The sequence below is a fragment of the Nycticebus coucang genome, chromosome 4, assembly GCF_027406575.1.
Source record: "Nycticebus coucang isolate mNycCou1 chromosome 4, mNycCou1.pri, whole genome shotgun sequence".
Classification (NCBI taxonomy): Eukaryota; Metazoa; Chordata; class Mammalia; order Primates; family Lorisidae; genus Nycticebus; species Nycticebus coucang.
Genome location: NC_069783.1, coordinates 61,661,852 through 61,687,770, shown reverse-complemented (window position 1 = coordinate 61,687,770; position 25,919 = coordinate 61,661,852). Strand labels below are relative to the sequence as shown.

At 37.0% G+C, this 25,919-nt stretch overlaps 1 protein-coding gene across 3 annotated transcripts in view; it reads left to right on the top strand.

The window, feature by feature from the left end:
• The window catches only part of WDPCP (WD repeat containing planar cell polarity effector), a 495,763-nt gene that overhangs the window by 438,596 nt on the left and 31,248 nt on the right, over positions 1 to 25,919 (top strand). The window lies entirely within an intron of this gene.

Here is a 25,919-nt window from a genome sequence, read left to right as displayed (position 1 = left end):
ACCTCTTTAGCCATATGTTGTTACAGCCTTACAGAATCTAAGCTGGTCTTAAAGTTATACATGATTCATTTGGTCATTAGTGAAAAGTGGGGATGTGGTTAGGTGCTGGTTCTTACACAAATGAGTGTGTGTTTGTGTGTGTGTATTAAATGTATATATTCACACATTTTATATGGACATTCTGTAGATATGTTTGAATACAGAACCTTTTTTTTGTTTGTTTTACCCCAACGACTGAATCCAAAGTACCAAATAGTACATATAGCAAAACTTAAGATTTAAGCTTGTGTCAAAAGGTACAGTGATTCAGACACCTCCCAGTTGTTGTTAGTGTTCGCCTTTTTTAAGTTGAATATTTCTCTGTCTGCAGTTGATTTGTTGGATCTGCCATACCTGGATATATACGTGGGCTCCATTCTTATGGTTGTCAGGATAGTCATATAAAAGTACTTGTTCAGTGATCAGCATTGAATGGTTAGGTAGTCATGTGAACAACACCAATTTCACCACTTTGTGCAAGCACATTGAGTAGAGATTTTTAAAAATTTTAAGCTTATTTACATGAAAGGCAGATTGAAAGCCTTTCAAAAGAATAGATTTGAAAAACCTCAGTATCCTTCAATATGTGTATGTGACTATCTTTTCTTCATTAAATGTAACAAATAGTTCTATTGTAACCATGTTTTTTGTAACATTATTTTAAAGTTGTATGTTCTTTAATTATGGTCTAAAATAGTTTGGTCACCAAAAATGAAATGATACTTTAAAACAAGTAGCTATTACTAAATGTGCTAAAAAATACTTATTTTGTAACTAATTTTTTTTAAGTTTTCTTAGTATGTTATAAATTTTATGCAGGTTAAGTACAAATATACACATCCGTGTACAGATACACAGATCCCATGTTGTATCTGTAGTTATTTGATGTGAACTACATATGAAATTTTTTTGTTCAAAATTCTGCTAAACAGAATTCTGTTACAGCCATCTAAATACACAGCATGAGGGAAATGGCACAGCACAATCTTGAGATGCCCTCTGAATCATCACAAAGATTAAATTATGCTTCATGTTTTTGTTTTTATTGTATTTCTTTGAAAACTCTCGATCTTTAGTCATGAGTTGTTAATTTAATTTCTCTGATAATGTCGTTTACCAGAATCTACTAGATAGTTTATTCTTCAATTGTACTTTGAATGGTAGGATAGAAGTTTCAAAGATTACTTTGGATAATAAAAAGCAAATTATGGAAGATTGTGAAGCTGATGGAAAAATTGAACACAAAATACCAAAAATAAAAAAAGCCACCCGTTTTTAATAACTATATTATACTATAATTTTATAAATGTATAATAAAGGGGTCCCTCTTCATTGATTTATCTCCACTTAATCTTTGGTGTTTTTCAGTTATTTTAAATTTTCTGGAGATTTTTTTGGTTATAAAACTTGTGTTTGGACTTTTTATTTTGCTATGGAGCTCTCACACTTTCATAGCATATATTCCAGTAACTAATCATTCTGTTTTCATACAAATTTCAGTGATCATTTAATTTTAATATGGTAGCATATTGATTGAAAATAAGGAGTGATGTAGCCTCGACCCCATGTTCTTTCTTTTTGGCTTCTCTTCTGTTCAAAATATCCAATAGTAGTAGTTATTGAATTTGTCACAGTTTCAATCATCAGGTGAACTTCGAGAAGTTACTAATGTCAGCAACCATGACTCTTCTAGGCATATTAAGGCCATAAAGTAATTGAGGGAGAATTTCTACTCCTATGATTTTAAAGAACTCCTAGTGTTAGGTAATAATTATCCTTCTGTTTTAGACATGTGCACATATGTAGTTGGATTCTCAGTTCTAAGATCCTTTATTTTGGGTAATACTTATGTGTACTGGATCTAGAATCACATTGCCTTAATCCAGATGCCCCATCAATGAACTATGAGTCCTTGGACAACTTACCTCATTTCTTTGTGCCTCAGTTTCTCATCTATAAAATGGGGCAACAGTGGCACCTACCTTAAAGTGTCAAATAATGAGGTAATGCATGGAAGGCACAGTGGCTGACACAGAGTTAATGCTCACATGTTAGCTATCATATTGTTAAGGTCATTACTGTTACACACTGAGATACATATCCTGTTGACCAGGCTCAATCTTTTAAGTATTCTTCATGCTTAAACCAGTTCTGTGATCCCTATGCCTGTACTCCAGGGATTGAGATCGAAGAGATCACCTGTGTGATGTTTCTCTAAAAGCCTTATTTCTGGAAGACTTGCGATGAGTCTGATGTCTCAAGCTATTACCAGGCCTTTTTTTTTTTTTTTTTTTTAAGAGTTTAGGAACTCAGTATTTGAGTCCATTTAGTATCTCCTTTCCTGTTTCTCTCTTTTCCATCTCACCTACCTGCAAGTTGAATCAGAGTTCATGTTTTCAGAGCCGTATGGGGGTGATCTACATGGACTTTAATAACCTAACCTTATTTAATAACTATTACTTTTAGGTATAGTACTAAATGAGGATATTGCAAGCTTTGAATGTTCTTGTATAAAAATGGCAGGAGCCAGCATCTCAGAAAGAATTTTTTTACTGGAATTGTGTTTTGTGGATAAATGTTACAGCTTTCTTCTGGTTAAAGAAAATAAATTGGATGGTGTATATTTAAAAAAAAAAAAAAAAAAAACTAGGAACTCATGAGAGAGACCTTTTTCTAAGCTTTGGTATAGGTCTAGAACAGGCCAATATTAAACATATTTCCAAAGAAAACAGATGATCTTAAGTTCTTTAAAACATAAAAATAAAAGGGGATCAGCAATTTGGCAACCTAAAGATGTTTATAGGTTGTCACTGTCTCTGTGACTATGTCTATGAAAGCCGATAATATGAGAAAGACAATGTGAGTTGAAGAACAAAAGGGATATTCTCATTTTCGCTCCTACTTAATATGGTTTATTTCCTTAGTTTCTTTTTCTAATCCACAGTATTATGAAAGAGAAGTTACATTTTATCATGACTCTAGTGTGTCTCAAGAAAAGCTGTGAAGAAATGAGCTGCTTTACAGATTCATTATAGAATTGCTGTTAGTTCTCCAGTACCAGAACTAGAAAAACAAAAATCTTAGAAAATCTAATGCTCCAAAACTTATGTATTTTAAAGGGCAGTGTTTTAGCTTGGAGTGCTTTGTTTTCCTTTTATTAATTAAGTCAAATGAAAAATGGAAAGTATAATTTCATGTATGTAATATAAAGCCTTATATATATATTTTGAAACTCTTAACCTATATTAGTGAACTTCATACGACATTTAGTGTTTGGATAGTACTTTTCTTCCTCAAAGCTCAGAACATTCAAACTTCATAAGTTGGATTAAAATATATAAAATTTCATTTATAGGTGGTTCTTACCCAGATATTTATTATCTGAGACCCTATAGTTGTAAGTTTACATGGAACAATAGTTCTGTTAACATGAAATAGTTTGTATTTTATAATGAGTTAACTGGTGATAAACTCAGTTCCTCACAATCATATTTGTGATGGATACCCAGTGAATACTACCATTTATCTCTACCTATAGTCTTAGTTTATCAATATTGTTACTATTTATCAGCTACTTAAACACCCAACACAGCAATATAAGCATATTTCAAAACTAAAAATCCTTTTAAAAGAACATTTCATGAAGTTGTTACTGGCTTATTGTACCCTCAATGAATCCCCAACAATAAAAAAAAAAAAAAGAACATTTCATGAAGTTGATGAAAAGGATATTAAAGATGTGTTCAGAACTCCTGTAAAACCATTGATAAATGAGGAACTGGAACTTACACTCATTAACTGAAGAAGAGAGGTTCAACAAGGATAATAAAAAGAACTATAAATGAGTTTATCATCAAAACATTAATAGAAGCTCTCAGGGAAAATGATGAAGTCCTTGAATATTTTTTGAAAATATGGTCCTTTTTCTGATGTGCTGTGAAAGTTAAAGATGCCATATAATACTATTAGACAATTTGGTCAGAAAAACTAGAACTATTCCCTCCAAATCAAATTGATTTACTCTTTGTCCCTTTTAAGAATTTGTGTAGAGTCAAAATTGTATATTTTATTAAGATAAAATAAGCTTATCTATGTGTTTTTATCTTTTATTTTTTTTAGGCAGATTATATTGTCACTATTTACTGTGCTTTTCAACCCCATTTTAAATGGATTTGCTTTAAAGGGATTTTTTTTTTCTTTACAAAAGTGATTATCCTCAGATATGGCCCTCCTGCAACTTTGTTAAAATACTGAAATGTGCAGTTTCAAAATCATGAAACTCTGCCATTGTGCAGCAGGCAAAAATCTCTATCTGCTTTTACTGTTCTTCATTATTTCTTTAGGTCCAATTTTTATCTGCTATCTTCTTTGAACCTGGTTTCATATACTTTTCTGTGTTAAGAAAAAGAGATGAAAAGTTAAGAAATTAAAACTTCCAGAGGAAGAATTTTGGAACGTAGAAAACAACCTAAGAAACATGGTGCCATTTATATATACACAAAATTATACCTAAATAATTTGTAGGCAGATGCTTTCAGGTTTGTATTTCAGGCACAACTAAAAACAGAGCTGGATAAGGGTGCTGAATAGCCTTTTGCAGATAGAGCAGATCCTCAGGAAACAAGCCTATAAATGAAGTCTGATACCACCATGTAATACTTTTTCTTACAGACCTATCAATAGATGTACAACTATGGTTCAAAGTACACCAAGCTTAGTATGCCTATTCCTAGAAATAACCTTCATATTTGGAACAAGAAAAACACATATTATCTGCAAATCCTCTATATTAATAAATTATTATCTCTTTGCTTTTCTTATAGTTGTTCTTAAAGTAAATTTGGGGAAGCTGTTGCTTTGGTCCCAAATAATGCATAGTAGACAGTGCTTAAACTTATTACATCGTAACATGAGATTCATAATATCTTTTTTGAGGCAAAGACTGATGGATGGAATTCTCCACTATAAAGTTCCCCATCAACCTTTTACTAATGGTATGGAATTTATTGATTGCCTACATTATTATTTTATTAGAGGTTATAAAATGATTTTCTAATTCTGTTATTCCTTCTACTTTTATAAGCTAGAATTCTTCTATGTAGAACAAAGGTTTCCTTATCAACTTTTCAATTACCTTAAAAGAGAAAATGCTTGTTAATTTCCTCAGATTTATTAGTGTTCAGAGTAAAAAATGACCCATCAACTTCCAGTAGTAACCACTATTTAGGGGTAGGGGTATGGTACAGGAAAATCACATGGATTTTTATATGACATTAAATGTGTTTCAACCTTATTGTAGTCAATATTCTTTATGATAGTCAAGTTTTGTAAATCAGTATAAATTTTCATAAAGTCATTTTAGTAGCATGTATTAAAAACCTAAAAATGACAGACCTTAAAATTTCATATTTGCAATGTATAGATTAGATTTGTACACATACACACACATATATATATTTTTAAGGTTTGACAACTAAGTTGACAAACTTGCCACTGTGTACTTACACTGGCAGCACTGTACAAACAACTCAGAGTTTCATGACCTTGGCATACTGTGTCTCGTGGTATCTTGCTGAGTGGCATTCGTTATTATTGTTGCATGTTTTTATGTGCCATTGTCAGAATGTTGGAGTTTGAATTAGAACAACAAACAAACATTAAATTTCTTGTTAAACTTGGAAGGAATAGAAGTGAAATCAGGAACATGTTAGTTCAAGTTTATTGGGCAAGGCCATGAAGAAAACAGCAGTGTACAAATGGATTAAACATTTTTCTGAGGACAGAGAAAGTTTCAATGATGAAGAGAGATCAGGGCAGCCAGTAATATGCAGAACTGACAAAAAAATTGCAAAAATTTGTCAAATTGTAGGTTGAAATCATAGGCTGTCTAATAGAGAAACAGGAAAATCATAACTGAAAATCTTGGCCAACAACTCATGACTCTTGCATTATGATGCACCAGCTCATAGAACACTGTCTATAAAGAAGTTTTTAGCCAGTAAACAAATAACCGTATTGGAACAACCTCCTTAGTCACCTGATCTTGCCCGCAATGACTTTTTTCATTACCTGAAGATAAAGGAAAAATTGAAGACATTTTGGTGGCATTCAGGACAGCAAGGGTAATATGACAATTGCTCTGGTGGCCATTCCAGAAAAAGAGTTCCAAAATTGTTTTGCAGGACTAGGCCCTGGCACTGGTACATAGCTTCCCAAGAAGAGTACTTTGAACATGACCATAGTGATATTCGGCAATGAGGAATGTAGCATTTTTTCCAGAATGAGTTAATGAACTTCGTTGTCAGACCTCACATACAGTAGACCCTCAATAGTTGACCACCTTCCAGCATTGACCACATGCACCACATGTGTGTATCAGTACAGTTGGCCTAGTTCCTTATGTTCACCTCCTTCAAATGTTGATCAGTTTCAGTCCCTTGGGTGGTCAACTTACTGAGGGTCTACTGTATACACATATATACATATACATATATTTTTTATTACATTGTTATCATAAAAGTGAACCTAAATATCTCTTTTGGAAAATACTATCTAAATTACAGTATATACAAATCATGGACACTATATACTCACTTAAAATTGTAATTATCAGGTTCTGGCTCCAGGTAAGCTGGAATAAGCATGCTTCTTCCTGTCTTTTCATTGAATGCACACACTACATTGGAATACCTATTTGAGGACTCTGAAAAGTAAAAATGGCAGATGAACTGAGGAAAAAGACCAGGATTTGAAGTGACTCTGAACTTGTTAAGTTTACTAGTGTTTTTCCTTCAGTTCATCACCACTTGAACCTGGAGGCACCTGTAGCCACAGCGGTACATGGTAGTAAGCCACAGCTTCCTAAATCCAGAAAGAATCATAGGAGTGTGGAGACATGAAGGAGAAGAAAGAAAGAAATCACATTAACAGACAAACCATTAGCCAGGCCACATATAGGCCACTGAATGGTGCATATGCTGACAGCAATGCAAATAGCACCAAATAATACTACAAACAGCCCTGCAAAGACTTTGAAAACTGAACTGATACTAGAACCACAGCCATAGGTCACAGAGGTGTATTGTAACTTGAAGCCTAAACCTAATAAGCAGATTGCCTGCTAAAACAAAAACATCAACATTCATCACAGGGTTTCAAAAAGATCAAGTCTTAATAATATTCGGAATGTCCAAGATACCTAAAATTACTTGGCATATAAAGAAACAGGAAAATCTCAAATTGCATGAGAAAAGATTATCAAAAGACAACACCAAGAGGAGCACTTTGGGAGGCTGAGGTGGCCGGATTGCTTGAGAAACGTTGAAATTATCTGACAAAACTTTAAGGAGTCATTAAAACTCTTGAAACAAGCTGGGCACAGTGGCGGGCACCTGTAGTTCAGCTACTGAGGAGCATGAGGCAGGAGGATTGCATGAGCCCAGGAGTTCAAGGCTGCAATGAGCTATGATTATGCCAGCCTGGGTAACAGAGACTACCTCTAATTAAAAAAATAATAATAATAAAACAAAATATATGTATATATATACACACACACATATATACATATATATTATATACACACATATATATGCAATAGACTTTTTTTACTCTTGAGTTCTTTATGTGTTGAGATTGAATGCAAAAATGAATAACATTATCTGATAGGGTTTTTCAATGTATGTAAATTTAATATATATAAAGAACCTCTGCAAGTTGACCACCAAAAGAACTGTAACAAACTGGTCAACATATGGAGGTGGTCAACATAAGGAATTTCCACTGAGTACATATAGTGCATGTCTGGTCTATAAAAATTAGGTCAACATAAGGAGGTAGTCGAAATACAGAGGTGGTCAACTATGGAGGTTCTACTGTATTTACTACTATAAAAGTACTACAACAAAAAGTACAAAGGATAAAGGGACAGAAATGATGGAAAACATTCTACATTCCACTGGAAGTGATAAAATATTAATTCTAAGTAGACTGTGAAAGTTAGGTATGTGTACTGTAACCCCTACGTCAACCATTTAAAAAAACTACATAAACATATAAAAAACACAACAGATAAATTAAAATACTAGAAAAAGTTCTATAACCAAAAGAAGACAACAAAAAGAGGAAACTGAAGAATGAAAAAAATGGAGTAAATGGGTGGCACCTGTGGCTCAAAGGAGTAAGGCACCAACCCCATATGCTAGAGGTGGTGGGTTCAAACCCAGCCTCAGCCATAAACTGGGGGGGAAAAAAAAAGGAGTAAAAAGAAAACTAACAAAATAGATTCCAATCCAACATATCAGTAACTATATATAAAAGGTCTAAAAATACCAGTTAATTGAAATAGACTATCAGAAGAGATATCATGATCCAACTACATGCTGTCCACAAGGAACTCACTTCAAACATAATGATATCTAGGCCACAAGTTAAAAGATGAAAAAAGATATACATATTATAAAAACTCTAATCAAAAGAAGGCTGAAATGACTGTATTATAGCAATATCAAAGTAGACTTCTGAACAAAGAAAATTATCAGAAATAAAGAAAGGCATTACATGATGATAAACGAATCAATTTATCAAGAAGATATAACCATCTGAAATGTGCATGCATCTGACAACAGAATGTCCTAATATGTGAAACAAAAAATGATAGAAATCACAAAGGAATAGACAAATCCACACTCACAGTTGGAGACTGTATCACTTCTCTTTCAACAGCTGAAAGAACTAGTAGATAGAAAAATCATTCTATCCAACAACAGTAGAATACACATTCTTTTGCAATGCACATGAATATTTGTCAAGACAGACCATATTCTGGGAAATAAAACAAACCTAAAATTTAAAAGAACATAAAAGGTGGTTCTCTGACCATAATGGAATTAAACTAGGTATAAGTAACAGAAAATAACCAAATACAGTAGGACCTCCATAGTTGACCACCTCCCTACATTGACTATATCCTTAAGTTAACCTAATTTTCATAGACCAGACATGCACCACATTTACTTAAGGGAAGCCCAACATCTATGTATCAATTACCTCTGTAAGGTATGTCTTGACCACTTGGACTATGACACACAAAATTAATTCACTGTAACTTGACCAGCTGAGTCCACTCTACACCAAAGGGTAGAAGGTATGGGCTTTGCCCCTTTTGTATTATTTGTTCTTTAGTATATGTTTTTTTTTTCATGTTTTATTATTACCACATGTTGGATTAGGCCTAATATCCATTGTTTATCACATGTTGTGGAAGATTTTTTTCAACATGAAGAACTGGTCTAAATTGTAGATACAACCTACAATTACTGAAAATTTTTATAGTTAATTGAGACATGATGGCCCAAAGGAAAGAACTCAATGAACTGACCTTGAAGGAAGAGGTTGATCTTCTACATTTTCTGGAATGCAGCAGCCAAAGAAAGACAGCAAAACATTTTGGTGTTAGAAAGACCACAATTAACAACATCCAAAAAGGTAAGGAAATATGGTAAGGAAAAGCAGATAGGAAAGGAAAAGCTGAAACACAGCAGACAAGGAGGAAAACTTCCTTCAATGAAGTCTCTGAAGCCATATTAAGTGGGCATGTTTCCACACCAAATTAAATCTATAGTTTAAAAAAGAACTCTGAAAAAGATAGCTCCACGCCCCAATGGTTTCATTGGTGAATTGTAATGAGGAAAAAAATACCATCAACTTTGCACATTTCCTCCAGAAAATGTAAGATGAAACAACTTATCTCACCTCATTTTCTGAGGTTACCATTATCCAAAAATAGATAGTACAAAAAAGAAAACTGTATACCAGTATCTCTCAAAACTACTGAAGCAAAAGTCCTCAAGAAAAGATTAAGAAATTAGATTTAATAATATATAACAAGAATAATACATCACAATCAAGTGGGGTTCAATCTTGGGAATGCAAAGGTCATTCAAAATTCATAAATTAATGTAATCTACTACTTAACAGTCCAAAGAAGAAATATCAATAGATCAGATCAACTGGTACAAAAAGGACATTTGGCAAAATCTAATACCCATTCATGTTTTAAAAAAAAAAAAAAAAAACAGCAGCTGAGTGTGGTGGCTTACAACTGTAATTCCAGCACTTTGGGAGGCTGAGGTGGCAGGATTGCTTGAGGCTCGGAGTTCAAGACCAGCCTGAGCAACATAGCAACACTCAGTCTACAAAAAATACAAAACTTGGCTAACATAGTGGCATGTACGTCCCAGCTTCTTGGAGGGCTGAGTAGGAGGATCACTGGAGCCCAGCAGTTTGAGGTTGCAGCTGAGCTATGGTAACACTCTAGTCCAGGTAACAGAGCAAATCTCTGTCTAAAAAAAAAAACCTCTCAAAGTTCAACAATAAGAAAATAAATAGTCCTCAGAAAGTTAGATACTGCATGTTCTCACTTATAAGTGGGAGCTAAATAATGTGTATATGTGGACATACAGTGTGGATTGATGGACATTGGACACTTAGATGTGTGGAGTGGGAGGGGATGTATGATGAGAAATTACTTAATGTATATAATGTACATTATTTGGATGATGGATACCCTAAAGGTAAGACTTTACCACTATGCACTATATCCATGTAAGTAAAATTGTATTTATTATACCACTTAAATTTAGACAAATTTTTAAAATGAGGAAAAGAGTTGAACAGAAGCTTCAATAAATGTGCTGTTTCCCTTATTTTCCATCAAACATCTAGGAGAATTTTCTGTACCTTTCTTTAAATTCTCTTGTAATTTCTCAGCAAAATCTAAAAGGGGAAGAAAAATGTCCATAAACACTAAAACTTCACATTTTTAGCCAGTGAAGAGGTAATAAACCCTGCCTGTAGAAGGTGTGTTTTCATGCAAACTATGTTTCTGAGCTTATTGGCTTCTAGTTGTATCTTAATAAATACATTTTAGTACTACAGCAAAATGTATTTTTAAGAAAAATAATATGAAATTCCAGAAATTTTCTTTTGGTTAGAGAAGAGCATTAGCTCCGTCTCATCATCACACTGCCATCCTGTTGCACTAGAGCTTGTGTATAGCATGCTAAAATAATTTATTTGTGTGTGTGCAGAAATTAAGGGTCCAATTAAGATTGGTTTGTTAGTGCATAATAACAAGTTGTCTGGCCTGACATAGCATCACATTACACACATACATACACACACACACAAAGAAATGAGTATATCCATGTATGTTAAATATAGATTAAAATAGCACTGCATTTATATAAAGAGTTGTAGTCTTCTAATAAAAGTAGGCTGGAACCCCTAGGGCATTAGGGGAGAAAGTAACTACTTTTGCTCTATACCTTTGCTTAAGAAATGTCCACTTTTGAGCAAATGGTAGTATGAATGGGTTTTCTTGTTTTGTTGATTATTTGAGACTTTTAACGAGTGGTTCATGAATGAAGCTGTTGGACTCAACATAGAGCAGAGAAAATATATTTTTAGCCTAGATTTCTGCCCTGCTTAGATTTTAAAAGTATAAGCATGGATTTTTCAATTCCACTTGATGTAAACAAAACTTTTTTATACATAACATATATAAATAAGTTATTGTTATCAGTCTAGGTTCAGAAACTTGTAGTAGGCCAATTCTAGATAGTTTCATTTCACCTGTAAACTGTATCACTTTTACTGATACTGTAATTTTCAAATGTATAATATGTTTATAGATATGCCCTGCATTTAGTCTGCCTTGGTCCTATTTTGATTTTTGTTGAGCCTCTTGCCTGCTTGCCAAAAGCTAGGATGCTTCAGGCCCATGTACAATTCAAAGCAGAGTCATCCTTGAGCTTTAAAGCATTGAACAAACTGGAAAATACAACATACCACATACTGAAGTGAAGAAATTCTGTTTTTGTGTTTTTTAAATAAAAATTTTTAAAAAGTTGGGCAGCGCCTGTGCCTCAGTGAGTAGGGCGCCAGCCCCATATACCGAGGGTGGCAGGTTCAAACCTGGACCCGGCCAAACTGCAACAACAACAACAAAATAGCTGGGTGTTGTGACAGGTACCTGTAATCCCAGCTACTCAGGAGGCTGAGGCAAGAGAATCGCCTAGGCCCAAGAGCTGGAGGTTGCTGTGAGCTGTGATGCCATGGCACTCTACTGAGGGCAAAAAAGTGAGACTGTCTCAAAAAAATTTTTTTTATTTTTTCAAAAAGTTAAAGGTTTTTTCAGTCTCTCAGGGTTCCGTGTACTGTATGTGGAGCAGAGTACAGTGAAGCGGAGGCAGAGCGGCTCTGTGAGCTCCTCTCCACTTTCCTATAGAGAAACCCTGACTGGCCACTGAGGGCAAGCCACACACACGCCCTCACACCCAGTAAGCCCACGAGATCAGTATCATATGACAAAGGCTTTGCTGAGGTTCATCTTCCTCCATGTGTACTTTCCATTTGCCTTCCTGGAGGCCCAATCAACCACCATAAGAGCTGCACCCTGACTCACGATTGGGGCCTGCCGGACCTCCAAAAGAGTAGCACCAGGACCCACAATCCGCCATTGACACCTGCCCACACCTCTGGAAGTGCTGCACCCTGACCTATGACAGGCACCCGTCCAGACCTTGGTAGGAGCTGTGCTGTGACCCACAATCGGTGCCCACCAGACCTATGGAAGAGCTGTGCTGTGACCCGCAACCAGCGATCAACACCGGACTGGACCCAGGTAAGAGCTGCACCGCAGCCCGCAATCCATGCCTGCCAGACATCTGGAAGAGCTGCATCGTGACCCGAGACTGGCATCTGCCCGGACTTCCGTTTGAGGGGTGCCACGACCCTCAAACAGCGACCTCCCGGACTGGTAAGAGCTGCACCGCCACCCGCAAACCGCACCTGTCCGGACTTCCATACAAGCAGCGCTGCGACCTGGCCACCCTCCCACCCCACCCCCTGCACCTGCTGGGCCTCCGCATGCCCTGACCAGGTACTCCGGGAGCCACGCAACCCCGCATCCTCCCTCCTGTACCCTCCCTGTCTCCACACAGGCCCAATTGTCTGGCCAGGGACTCTGGTAGCCGGGTGCCCTCCGCAGCCCTCCCTGCCTCTGCACAGAGCCCTTCTTCTGGCCAGAGACTGCTGGAGCCTTGGGCCCTCTGCCAAAGTCACTGGGTGCCAGCCACTCCCAGAAAAGTGTGCACTATCCCACCCCTGTTGCTGGATCTCGGTGTGTCACACTACAGAGCAGCTCAAACAACCAGAACTCCCTGGCTGAGGCAGCCCCAGAGGAGCTACACAGGGTCACTCCCTACAAAGATCCAGCAACAATAGAGTGATCCTGCTGCAGTCTCTACTTGGAGAGACACCTCCCCAACTCTGAGGATGGCCAGAGGCAACAGTGAAAAACAATCATGAGGTGAAATCAACGGAAATACTCTGGAAATATGAATAATCAGAGTAGATCAACTCCCTCAAGGAACATTGGGGCAGACACAGCACAAGATCCCATGTACAAACAAATAGCTGAGATGTCAGAAATCGAATTCAGAATCTGGATAGCAAATAAGATTGAATTAGAATTCCAAGCAGTAACCCAAAAGATGTCTCAAGAATTCAATGAATTCAAAGACCAAATGACCAAGGATTTTGACACATTAAGACAAGAAGTTGCAGCCCTCAAAGATCTGAGAAACACAGTAGAATCCCTCAGTAATAGAATGGACCAAGCAGAAGAAAGGATTTTTGACATTGAAAACAAAGTTTTCGAATGCTCCCAAACTCTCAAAGAGGATGAGAAATGGAGGGCAAAAACAGATCACTCTCTCAGAGAACTCTGGGATAATTTGAAGAAAACCAGTATTCGTCTTAAAGGGATCCCTGAAAGCAATGAAGTGGATTCACAAGGCACAGAGAATCTTCTCCATCAGATTGTGAAAGAGAACTTTCCAGACATGCCAAGAGATTCTGAAATTCGGATAGCAGACAGTTTCAGAACTCCACCACGACTCAACCCAAATAAGACATCCCCCAGACACATCATAATCAACTTCACTAAAGTTAATATGAAGGAGAAAATTCTGAAAGCAGCCAGACGAAAGAAAACCATCACCTACAATGGCAAAAATATTAGAATAACTGCAGATCTCTCTGCTGAAAACTTTCAAGCTAGAAGAGGATGGTCATCGACTTTTAATCTCCTAAAACAAAATAACTTTCAACTCAGGATCCTGTACCCAACTAAACTGAGTTTCATTTACAATGGAGAAATTAAATACTTTAATGACATTCACATGTTGAAGAAATTTGCCATAACTAAACCAGCTCTCTAGGATATTCTCAGACCTATCCTCCATAAAGACCAGCATAATCCTCCACCCCAAAAGTAAACCCACCCAGAAAATTTTGATCAAATTCCAACTTCGACAGCCGCAAAAGGATTAAAAATGTCCACCGGACTCTTGAAAGGCTTATCAATATTCTCAATTAATGTGAATGGTTTAAATTGTCCTCTAAAGAGGCACAGGTTGGCTGACGGGATACAAAAACTCAAGCCACATATCTGCTGCATACAAGAATCACATCTTACATTAAAAGACAAATAGAGACTCAAGGTAAAGGGATGGTCATCTACACTCCAGGCAAATGGAAAGCAGAAAAAAGCAGGTGTTGCAATCCTATTTGCAGACAAAATAGGCTTTAAACCAACTGAAATAAGGAAGGATAAGGATGGACACTTCATATTTGTTAAAGGTAATACTCAATATGATGAGATTTCAATTACCAATATTTATGCACCCTACCAGAATGCACCTCAATTTATAAGAGAAACTCTAACAGACCTGAGCAACTTGATTTCCTCCAGTTCCATAGTAGTTGGAGATTTCAACACCCCTTTAGCAGTGCTGGACAGATCCTCCAAAAAGAAGCTAAGCAAAGAAATTTTAGATTTAAACTTTGAACCATTGAACATCTGGACTTAACAGACATCTACATTACATTTCATCTCAACAAAACTGAATACACATTCTTCTCATTAGCCCATGGAATGTACAAAATCGACCACTTCCTGGGCCACAAATATAACCTCAGCAAATTTTAAAAAATAGAAATGATTCCTTGCATCTTCTAAGACCATCATGGAATAAAAGTTGAACTCACTAACAACAGGAATCTGCCAATAAAAAAACATGGAAGCTGAATATCCTTATGCTGAAGGATAGATGGGTAATAGACAACATTAAGAAGGAAATCACCAAATTTTTGGAACAAAAACAATGAAGACATGAACTATCAGAACCTCTGGGATACCGCAAAGGCAGTCCTAAGAGGGAAATTTATAGCAGTGCAAGTCTTCCTCAAGAAAACAGAAAGAGAGGAACTTAATAACTTAATGGGACATCTCAAGCAACGGGAGAAGGAAGAACACTCCAACCCCAAACCCAGCAGAAGAAAAAGAAATAACCAAAATCAGAGCAGAATTAACTGAAATTGAAAACAAAAGAATTATACAACAGACCAATAAATCCAAAAGTTGGTTTTTTGAAAAGATCAATAAAATAGATAAACCTTTGGCCAACCTAACCAGGAAAAAAAAAGAGTAAAATGTCTACTTTCATCAATCAGAAATGGTAAAGATGAAATAACAACAGACCCCTCACAAATTCAAAAAATCCTTAATGAATATTACAAGAAACTTTAGTCTCAGAAATATAAAAATCTCAAAGAAATCGATCAATATGATTGAAGTATTGGAAGTATGCCACCTACCAAGACTTAGCCAGAATGAAGTGGAAATGATGAACAGGCCTATACAAGTTCTGAAATAGCATCAACTATACAAAATCTCCCTAAAAAGAAAAACCCAGGACCAGATGGCTTTACATCAGAATTCTACCAAACGTTTAAAGAAGAACTAGTACCTATATTACTAAACCTCTTCCAAAATATAGAAAAAGAAGGAATACTACCCAACACATTCTACAAAGCAAACATCACCTTGATCCCTAAACCAGGGAAAGACCCAACAAGAAAAGAATATTATAGACCAAGATCACTAATGAATATTGATGCAAAAATACTCAGTAAGATCCTAACAAACAGAATCCAACAACACATCAAAAAAATTATACACCGTGACCAAGTAGTATTTATCCCAGGTATCAAGGCTGGTTCAATATACATAAATATATAAATGTAATTCAGCACATAAACAAACTAAAAAATAAAGACCATATGATTCTTTCAATTGATGCAGAAAAAGCTTTAACAATATCCAGCATCCCGGGCAGCGCCTGTGGCTCAGTCGGTAGGGCGCCGGCCCCATATGCCGAGCGTGGCGGGTTCAAACCCAGCCCCGGCCAAACTGCAACAAAAAAATAGCCGGGCGTTGTGGTGGGCACCTGTAGTCCCAGCTACTCGGGAGGCTGAGGCAGGAGAATCGCTTAAGCCCAGGAGCTGGAGGTTGCTGTGAGCTGTCTGAGGCCACAGCACTCTGCTGAGGGCCATAAAGTGAGACTCTGTCTCTACAAAAAAAAAAAAAAAAAAACACTATCCAGCATCCCTTCATGATCAGAACACTTAAGAAAATTGGTATAGAAGGGACATTTCTTAAACTAATAGAGGCCATCTACAGCAAACCCACAGCCAATATCATACTCAATGGAGTTAAATTGAAATCATTTCCACTTAGATCAGGAACCAGGCAAGGTTGCCCACTGTCTCCATTGCTCTTTAACATTGTAATGGAAGCTTTAGCCATTGCAATTAGGGAAGAAAATGCGATCAAGGGTATCCACATAGGGTCAGAAGAGATGAAACTTTCACTCTTCGCAGATGACATGATCGTATGTATGGAAAACACTAGAGATTCTACTACAAAACTTTTAGAAGTGATCAAAGAATACAGCAATGTCTCACGCTACAAAATCAACACCCATAAATCTGTAGCTTTTATATATACCAACCACAGCCAAGCTAAAAAAACAGTCAAGGACTCTATTCCTTTCACAGTAGTGCCAAAGAAGATGAAATATTTGGGAGTTTATCTAACAAAGGACGTGAAAGATCTCTATAAAGAGAACTATGAAACATTAAGAAAAGAAATAGCCAAAGATGTTAACAGATGGAAAAACATACCATGCTCATGGCTGGAAAGAATCAACATTGTTAAAATGTCTATACTACCCAAAGCAATATATAATTTTAATGCAATTTCTATTAAAGCTCCATTGTCATATTTTAAAGATCTTGAAAAAATAATACTTCGTTTTATATGGAATGAGAAAAAACCTCGAATAGCCAAAACATTACTCAGCAATAAAAACAAAGCAAGAGGAATCACGGTACCAGACCTGATACTGTACTATAAATCCATAGTGATCAAAACAGCATGGTACTGGCACAAAAACAGAGAAGTAGATGTCTGGAACAGAATAGAGAACTAAGAGATGAATCCAGCTACTTACTGTCATTTGATCTTTGACAAGCCAATTAAAAACATTCAGTGGGGAAAAGATTCCCTATTTAACAAATGGTGCTGGGTGAACTGGCTGGCAACCTGTAATAGATTGAAACTGGACCCACACCTTTCACCATTAACTAAGATAGACTCTCACTGGATCAAAGATTTAAACTTAAGACATGAAACTATAAAAATACTTGAAGAAAGTGCAGGGAAAACTCTTGAAGGAATCAGCCTGGGTGAATATTTTATGAGGAGGACTCCCCAGGCAATTGAAGCAGTATCAAAAATTCATTAGTGGGACCTGATCTAACTAAAAAGCTTCTGCACAGCCAAGAACATTGTAAGTAAAACAAGCAGACGGCCATCGGAATGGGAGAAAATATTTGCAGGTTATACCTCTGATAAAAGTTTAATAACCAGAATCCATAGAGAACTCAAATGTATGAGCAAGAAAAGAACAAGTGATCCCATCTCAGGGTGGGCTAAGGATTTGAAGAGAAACTTCTCTAAAGAAGACAGACACATGATCTACAAACACATGGAAAAAAGCTCATCATCCTTAATCATCAGAGAAATGCAAATCAAAACTACATTGAGTTATCACCTAACCCCAGTAAGAGTAGCCCACATAACAAAATTCCAAAACCAGAGATGTTGGTGTGGATGTGGAGGAAAGGGCACACTTCTACACTGCTGGTGGGAATGCACACTAATACATTCCTTCTGGAAGGATGTTTGGAGAATACTTAGAGACCTAAAAATAGACCTGCCATTCGATCCTATAATTCCTTTACTAGGTTTATACCCAGAAGACCAAAAGTCACAATATAACAAAGACATCTGTACGAGAATGTTTATTGCAGCCCAATTCACAATTGCTAAGTCATGGAAGAAGCGCAAGTGCCCATCGACCCATGAATGGACTAGCAAATTGTGGTACATGTATACCATGGAATATTATGCAGCCTTAAAGAAAGATGGAGACTTTACCTCTTTCCTGTTTACATGGATGGAGCTGGAACATATTCTTCTTTGTGAAGTATCTCAAGAATTGAAGATAAAGTATCCAATGTACTCAGCCCTACTATGAAACTAATTTATGGCTTTCACATGAAAGCTATAACCCAGTTATAACCTAAGCATATGGGGATGGGGGAGAGGGAGGGGAGGTGGGTAGAGGGACGGTGATTGGTTGGATTACATCTGCGGTGCATCTTACAAGCGTATATTTGAAACTTCGTAAATGTAGAATGTAAATGTCTTAACACAATAACTAAGAAAATGCCAGGAAGGCTATGTTAACCAGTGTGATGAAAATGTGTCAAACGGTCTATAGAACCAGTGTATGGTGCCCCATGATAGCATTAATGTACACAGCTATGATTTAATTTAATTAATTAATTAATTAATTAAAGAAGAAAGATGGAGACTTTACCTCTTTCATGTTTACATGGATGGAGCTGGAACATATTCTTCTTAGCAAAGTATCTCAAGAATGGAGGAAAAAATATCCAATGTACTCAGCCCTACCATGAAGCTAATTTATAGCTTTCATATGAAGGCTACAACCCACCTATAGTGCAAGAATATGGGGAAAGGGCCAAGGTAGGGGAAGGGAGGGGGGAGGTTAGGGTGGAGGGAGGGTAATAGGTGGGTACTGCGGTAGGTAATACGGTGAATCTTAGAATGGGTACAGGCGGAACCTACTAAATGCAGAATACAAATGTCTACATACAATAACTAACAACATGCCATGAAGGCTACGTTGAACAGTTTTATGAAAATATTTAAGATTGTGTATGAAACCAGCATGTTGTACCCCTTGATTGCACTAATGTACACAGCTATGAAAAAACAATAAAAAAAGAAGATATATGAGTGGCCAATAAGCACTTACACATATTTAACATCTTTAGCCATAGGGAAGATGCAAATTAAAACAATGATGACCTATCCCTGCATACCTATTAGAATGTCTATAATTTTTAAAAATACTGACAACTTCCAAGTGAGGGTAAGGGTGCAAAATAACTGGAACTCTCATGCTTTCTTGATGAGAATACAAAATGGTACACGTAGTCTGGGAAATAGTTTAGCAGTTTCTTATCATGGTAAACATATATTTACCATATGAGTTGGCAATTCTATTCTTTTTTTTTTTTTATTGTTGGGGATTCATTGAGGGTACAATAAGCCAGGTTACACTGATTGCATTTGTTAGGTAAAGTGCCCTTGCAATCATGTCTTGCCCCCATAAAGTGTGACACACACCAAGGCCTTACCCTCCTCCCTCCATCCCTCTTTCTGCTTTTCCTCCCCCCCATGACCTTAATTGTCATTAATTGTCCTCGTATCAAAATTGAGTACACAGCATTCATGCTTCTCCATTCTTGTGATGCTTTACTAAGAATAATGTCTTCCACGTCCATCCAGGTTAATACGAAGGATATAAAGTCTCCATTTTTTTTAATAGCTGAATAGTATTCCATGGTGTACATATACCACAGCTTGTTAATCCATTCCTGGGTTGGTGGGCATTTAGGCTGTTTCCACACTTTGGCGATTGTAAATTGAGCTGCAATAAACAGTCTAGTACAAGTGTCCTTATGATAAAAGGATTTTTTTCCTTCTGGGTAGATGCCCAGTAATGGGATTGCAGGATCAAATGGGAGGTCTAGCTTGAGTGCTTTGAGGTTTCTCCATACTTCCTTCCAGAAAGGTTGTACTAGTTTGCAGTCCCACCAGCAGTGTAAAAGTGTTCCCTTCTCTCCACATCCACGCCAGCATCTGCAGTTTTGAGATTTTGTGATGTGGGCCATTCTCACTGGGGTTAGATGATATCTCAGGGTAGTTTTGATTTGCATTTCTCTAATATATAGAGATGATGAACATTTTTCATGTGTTTGTTAGTCATTCGTCTGTCATCTTTAGAAAAAGTTCTATTCATGTCTCTTGCCCATTGATATATGGGATTGTTGGCTTTTTTCATGTGGATTAGTTTGAGTTCTCTATAGATCCTAGTTATCAAGCTTTTGCCTGATTGAAAATATGCAAATATCCTTTCCGATTGTGTAGGTTGTCTCTTTGCTTTGGTAATTGTCTCCTTAGCTGTACAGAAGCTTTTCAGTTTAATGAAGTCCCATTTGTTTACTTTTGTTGTTGTTGCAATTGCCATGGCAGTCTTCTTCATGAAGTCTTTCCCCAGGCCAATATCTTCCGGTGTATTTCCCATACTTTCTTTGAGGATTTTTATTGTTTCATGCCTTAAATTTAAGTCCTTTATCCATCTTGAGTCAATTTTTGTGAGTGGGGAGAGGTGTGGGTCCAGTTTCAGTCTTTTACATGTAGACATCCAGTTCTCCCAACACCATTTATTGAATAGGGAGTCTTTCCCCCAAGGTATGTTCTTGTTTGGTTTATCGAAGATTAGGTGGTTGTAAGATGTTAGTTTCATTTCTTGGTTTTCAATTCGATTCCAAGTGTCTATGTCTGTTTTTGTGCCAGTACCATGCTGTCTTGAGCACTATGGCTTTGTAGTACAGACTAAAATCTGATATGCTGATGCCCCCAGCTTTATTTTTATTACTAAGAAATGCCTTAGCTATACGGGGTTTTTTCCGGTTCCATACAAAACGCAGAACCATTTTTTCCAAATCTTGGAAGTACGATGTTGGTATTTTGATAGGAATGGCATTGAATAGGTAGATTGCTTTGGGAAGTATAGACATTTTAACAATGTTGATTCTTCCCATCCATGAGCATGGTATGTTCTTCCATTTGTTAATATCCTCTGCTATTTCCTTTCTGAGGATTTCATAATTATCTTTATACAGGTCCTTCACCTCCTTTGTTAGGTATATTCCTAGGTATTTCATTTTCTTTGAAACTATGGTGAAGGGAGTTGTGTCCTTAATTAGCTTCTCATCTTGACTGTTATTGGTGTATACAAAGGCTACTGACTTGTGGACATTGATTTTATATCCTGAAACATTACTGTATTTTTTGATGACTTCTAGGAGTCTTGTGGTTGAGTCTTTGGGGTTCTCTAAGTATAAGATCATGTCAGCAAGGAGAGAGAGTTTGACCTCCTCTGCTCCTATTTGGATTCCCTTTATTTCCTTGTCTTGCCTAATTGTATTGGCTAGAACTTCCAGCACTATGTTGAATAGTAAAAGTGACAGAGGACAACCTTGTCTGGTTCCAGTTCTAAGAGGAAAAGCTTTCAGTTTTACTCCATTCAGTAAAATATCAGCTGTGGGTTTGTCATAGATAGCTTCAATCAGTTTTAGAAATGTGCCACCTATGCCTATACTCTTCAGTGTTCTAATTAGAAAAGGATGCTGGATTTTATCAAATGCTTTTGCTGCATCTATTGAGAAGATCATGTGATCTTTATTTTTGCCTCTTAATATAATAACGTTTATGGACTTGCCTCTGTTAATATAATAATGTTTATGGACTTGCGTACGTTAAACCAGCCTTGCATCCCTGGGATGAAGCCTACTTGATCATGATGAATGACTCTTTTGATAATAAGCTGTAATCTATTGGCTAGAATTTTTTTGAGAATTTTTGCATCTATATTCATGAGCGAGATTGGTCTGAAATTCTCCTTTTTGGTTGGGTCTTTTCCTAGTTTTGGTATCAGGGTGATGTTTGCTTCATAGAATGTGTTGGGGAGGATTCCTTCTTCCTCAATTTTTTGGAATAATTTCTGCAGTACAGGAATAAGCTCTTCCTTGAAGGTTTGATAGAATTCTGGAGAGAAGCCATCTGGACCAGGGCATTTTTTGGTTGGAAGATTTTTTATTGTTTCTCAGATCTCAGTGGTCTGTTCAGGAGCTCTATTTTTTCCTGGCTAAGTCTAGGGAGAGCGTGTGATTCCAAATATTGATCCATTTCCTTCACATTGTCAAATTTCTGGGCATAGAGTTTCTGGTAGTATTCAGAGATGATCTCTTGTATCTCTGTGGGATCAGTTGTTATTTCCCCTTTATCATTTCTGATTGAGGTTACTAGAGATTTTACTTTTCTATTCCTCATTAGTCTGGCCAATGGTTTATATATTTTATTAATTTTTTCAAAAAACCAACTCCTTGTTTCATTAATTTTCTGAATGATTCCTTTGTTTTCAATTTCATTGATCTCTGATTTGATTTTGGATATTTCTTTTCTTCTACTGAGTTTAGGCTTAGATTGTTCTTCTTTTTCCAGTTCCATAAGATGGCTTGTGAGATTGTTGATGCGCTCTCTTTCTGTTTTTCGAATGTAGGCATCTAAAGCGATGAATTTTCCTCTCAAAACTGCTTTTGCAGTATCCCACAGGTTTTGGTAGCTTGTGTCTTCATTGTTGTTATGCTCAAGGAAGTTAATGATTTCCTGTTTTATTTCTTCCTGCACCCATCTGTTATTCAACAGAAGATTGTTTAATTTCCATGTCTTTGTGTGGGGTTGAGCGTTTTTGTTAGAGTTGAGTTCCACCTTTAGTGCCTTATGATCTGAGAAGATACAAGGTAAAATTTCAATTCTTTTGATTCTGTTGATATTTGTTTTGTGTCCCAGGATATGATCAATTTTGGAGAATGTTCCATGGGGTGATGAGAAGAATGTCTATTCTTAATCTTTGGGATGGAGTGTTCTATATGTGTCTATCAAGCACAGTTGTTCTAGGGTCTCATTTAAATCTCTTATATCTTTGTTTAATTTCTGTTTAGAGGATCTGTCCAGTTCTGTAAGAGGAGTGTTAAAGTCCCTTGTAATTATGGTATTATCAGATATCATATTGCTCAGACTGAGTAAGGTCTGTTTCAAGAATCTGGGAGCATTTAAATCGGGTGCATAGATATTTAGAATTGAAATGTCTTCTTGTTGTATTTTTCCCTTGACCAATATAAAGTGACCATCTTTGTCTTTTTTGACTTTAGTTGCTTTAAATCCACATGAATCTGAAAATAAGATTGCAACTCCTCTTTTCTTCTGAATTCCATTTGCCTGAAAAATTGTCTTCAAACCCTTGACTCGGGGCTTTAATTTGTCTTTTGAAGCCAGATGTGTTTTGCAGACAGCAAATGGATGGCTTGTGTTTTTTAATCCAGTCAGCCAATCTGTGTCTCTTCAGTGGGGAATTCAAGCCATTAACATTTATTGAGATAATTGGTAAGTGTGGTAGTATTCTATTCATCGTACTTTGTGAGAGTCCATTGCTTAGTTTTATCTTTTGCATCAGTGTGGAGGTTAGGTTCTGTCCTTTAATTTTCTGAGTTCTTACTTTGTTGGTGATCCATTGTGGTGGTCAGTGTGCAGAACAGGTTGAAGTATTTCCTGTAGAGCTGGTCTTGTTGTGGCGAATTTCCTCAATGTTTGTATATCCGTTAATGATTTGATTTCTCCATCAATTTTTAAGCTTAGTTTAGCAGGGTACAGAATTCTGGGCTGGAAATTGTTCTGTTTAAGTAGATTAAAGGTAGATGACTAGTGTCTTCTTGCTTGGAAGTTTCATTAGAGAAGTCTGCGGTCACTCTGATGGATTTGCCCCTATAGGTCAACTGGCGCTTACTCCTGGCAGCTTGCAGAATCTTTTCTTTCTTTTTTTTTTTAGAATCTTTTCTTTTGTCTTGACTTTGGACAGGTTCATCACAATGTGTCTTGGAGAAGCTTGGTTAGAGTTGAGGCAACCTGGGGTCCGATAGCCCTCTGAAAGCAGTGTGTCAGAATCTTTGGTGATATTTTGGAAATTTTCTTTTATAATATTCTCTAGTATGGCTTCCATTCCTCTGGGGCATTCTTTTTCCCCTTCTGGGATTCCTATAACTCATATGCTGGAACGCTTCATAAAGTCCCATAATTCTGACAGTGAGCATTCTACTTTCTCTCTCTTCTTTTCTGCCTCTTTTACTATCTGAGTTATCTCAAAAACTTTGTCTTCTACCTCTGAAATTCTTTCTTCTGCATGGTCTAACCTGTTGCTGATACTTTCCATTGCATCTTTAAGTTCCCTAATTGACTGTTTCAGTTCTTTCAGCTCTGCTATATCCTTTTTATATTCTTCATATCGTTCATCTCTTATTTGATTCTGTTTTTGGATTTCCTTTTTGTTATTTTCCACTTTATCTGCAGTTTCCTTCATTGTTTCCATCATTTCTTTCATTGTTTTCATCCAGTGTATTCTAAATTCCCTTTCTGTCATTCCTAACATTTCTTTATAGGTGGAATCATCTGCAGTAGCTACCTCATGGTCCCTTGGTGGGCTTGTGCTGGACTGGTTCTTCATGTTGCCTGGAGTTTTCTGCTGATTCTTCCTCATGGGTGATTTCTTTTATCTGTTTCCTTGCCCTAATTTTCCTTTCACTTCCTCATGCTCTTTAAGTTCTTGTGCCTGTGGACTAAGGGTTCGATGAGTCCTTATGGTACAGGACCAGAAGGGTGAGAAGCTTGAAGAGCAGGAAAGGGATGAAAGAAAGGAGGACCGAGTGATAAGAGAGAAGAAAAAAAAAAAAACTAGAGAAAGGAGAGGGGGTGGGTAAAAGGAATATTGAGAAAAGGAAGAGAGGCACAGAAAGAGGGAGACAGAGCAATATAGGTGTACAGTAGGGTACTTTGACACAACTTTAAAGAAAACCCACCTTCTGGGGGTGCCCAGTTGTGTGATTTCTTTGAGGTCCGCAGCTCTTTGCTATCCTGGTCAGACACAGTACCCCACCTCCACCAAGTAGAGAGGAAAGACAAAAATGCTATAAATCAAACCAAAACAAGCTAACAGAAAACTTTACGGGATAAAATTGGGTGCAAAAAACAAATAATAGTGGTAGAAACACTAGCAAAAATGAAGTTCTAGTTATTGAAAAAGGCAGCAATGGGAAATTATGATTAAACTAGAAAAATTGAGAAAGAAAAAAGGTCTGTAAGGAAAAGGTTGAAAATAAAAAACAAAACAACATCAACAACTTCAAAATAAACAAAAAAACAACCAAACACAAGATAAGAAAAAAAAAAACAACACAACCAAAAACAAACCAGTATGTATATGTTATTGAATATTGTCTGGGCAACACGTGGTCTTCTGGGGTATGAGATGCTAATCACAGTTCTGATACAATTGGAGGCTGATGATTTCTCAATCCCCAGCAGGTAGACACCCTAAATCTCTCTTCAGCCCACTTAAAAGGCACTTTCAACTTGTAAACTTGCTGAGCAGAAGCTTTCCCAGGAAAGTGCTTGTCGCTGGAATCACTGCTGAAGTGGCTATCCACTTACCCAGTGTGCCAAAACCGGTCTCACTCTGCCCCTAAGGGTTAGGGCTGCAAGGCGGCTCAGACCCCACCCTTAGGCTACTCGGTTGCTAGGTTACAGCTCCCACCCAGGTTCTAGCTCTGTGACCCTGTGGGCGGAGCTTGCCGGGGGCAGATCACTCACAGTGGCTCCCTGTGGCCCACAGCCAAACACCATCAGCTCTGTCTGCTCAGCG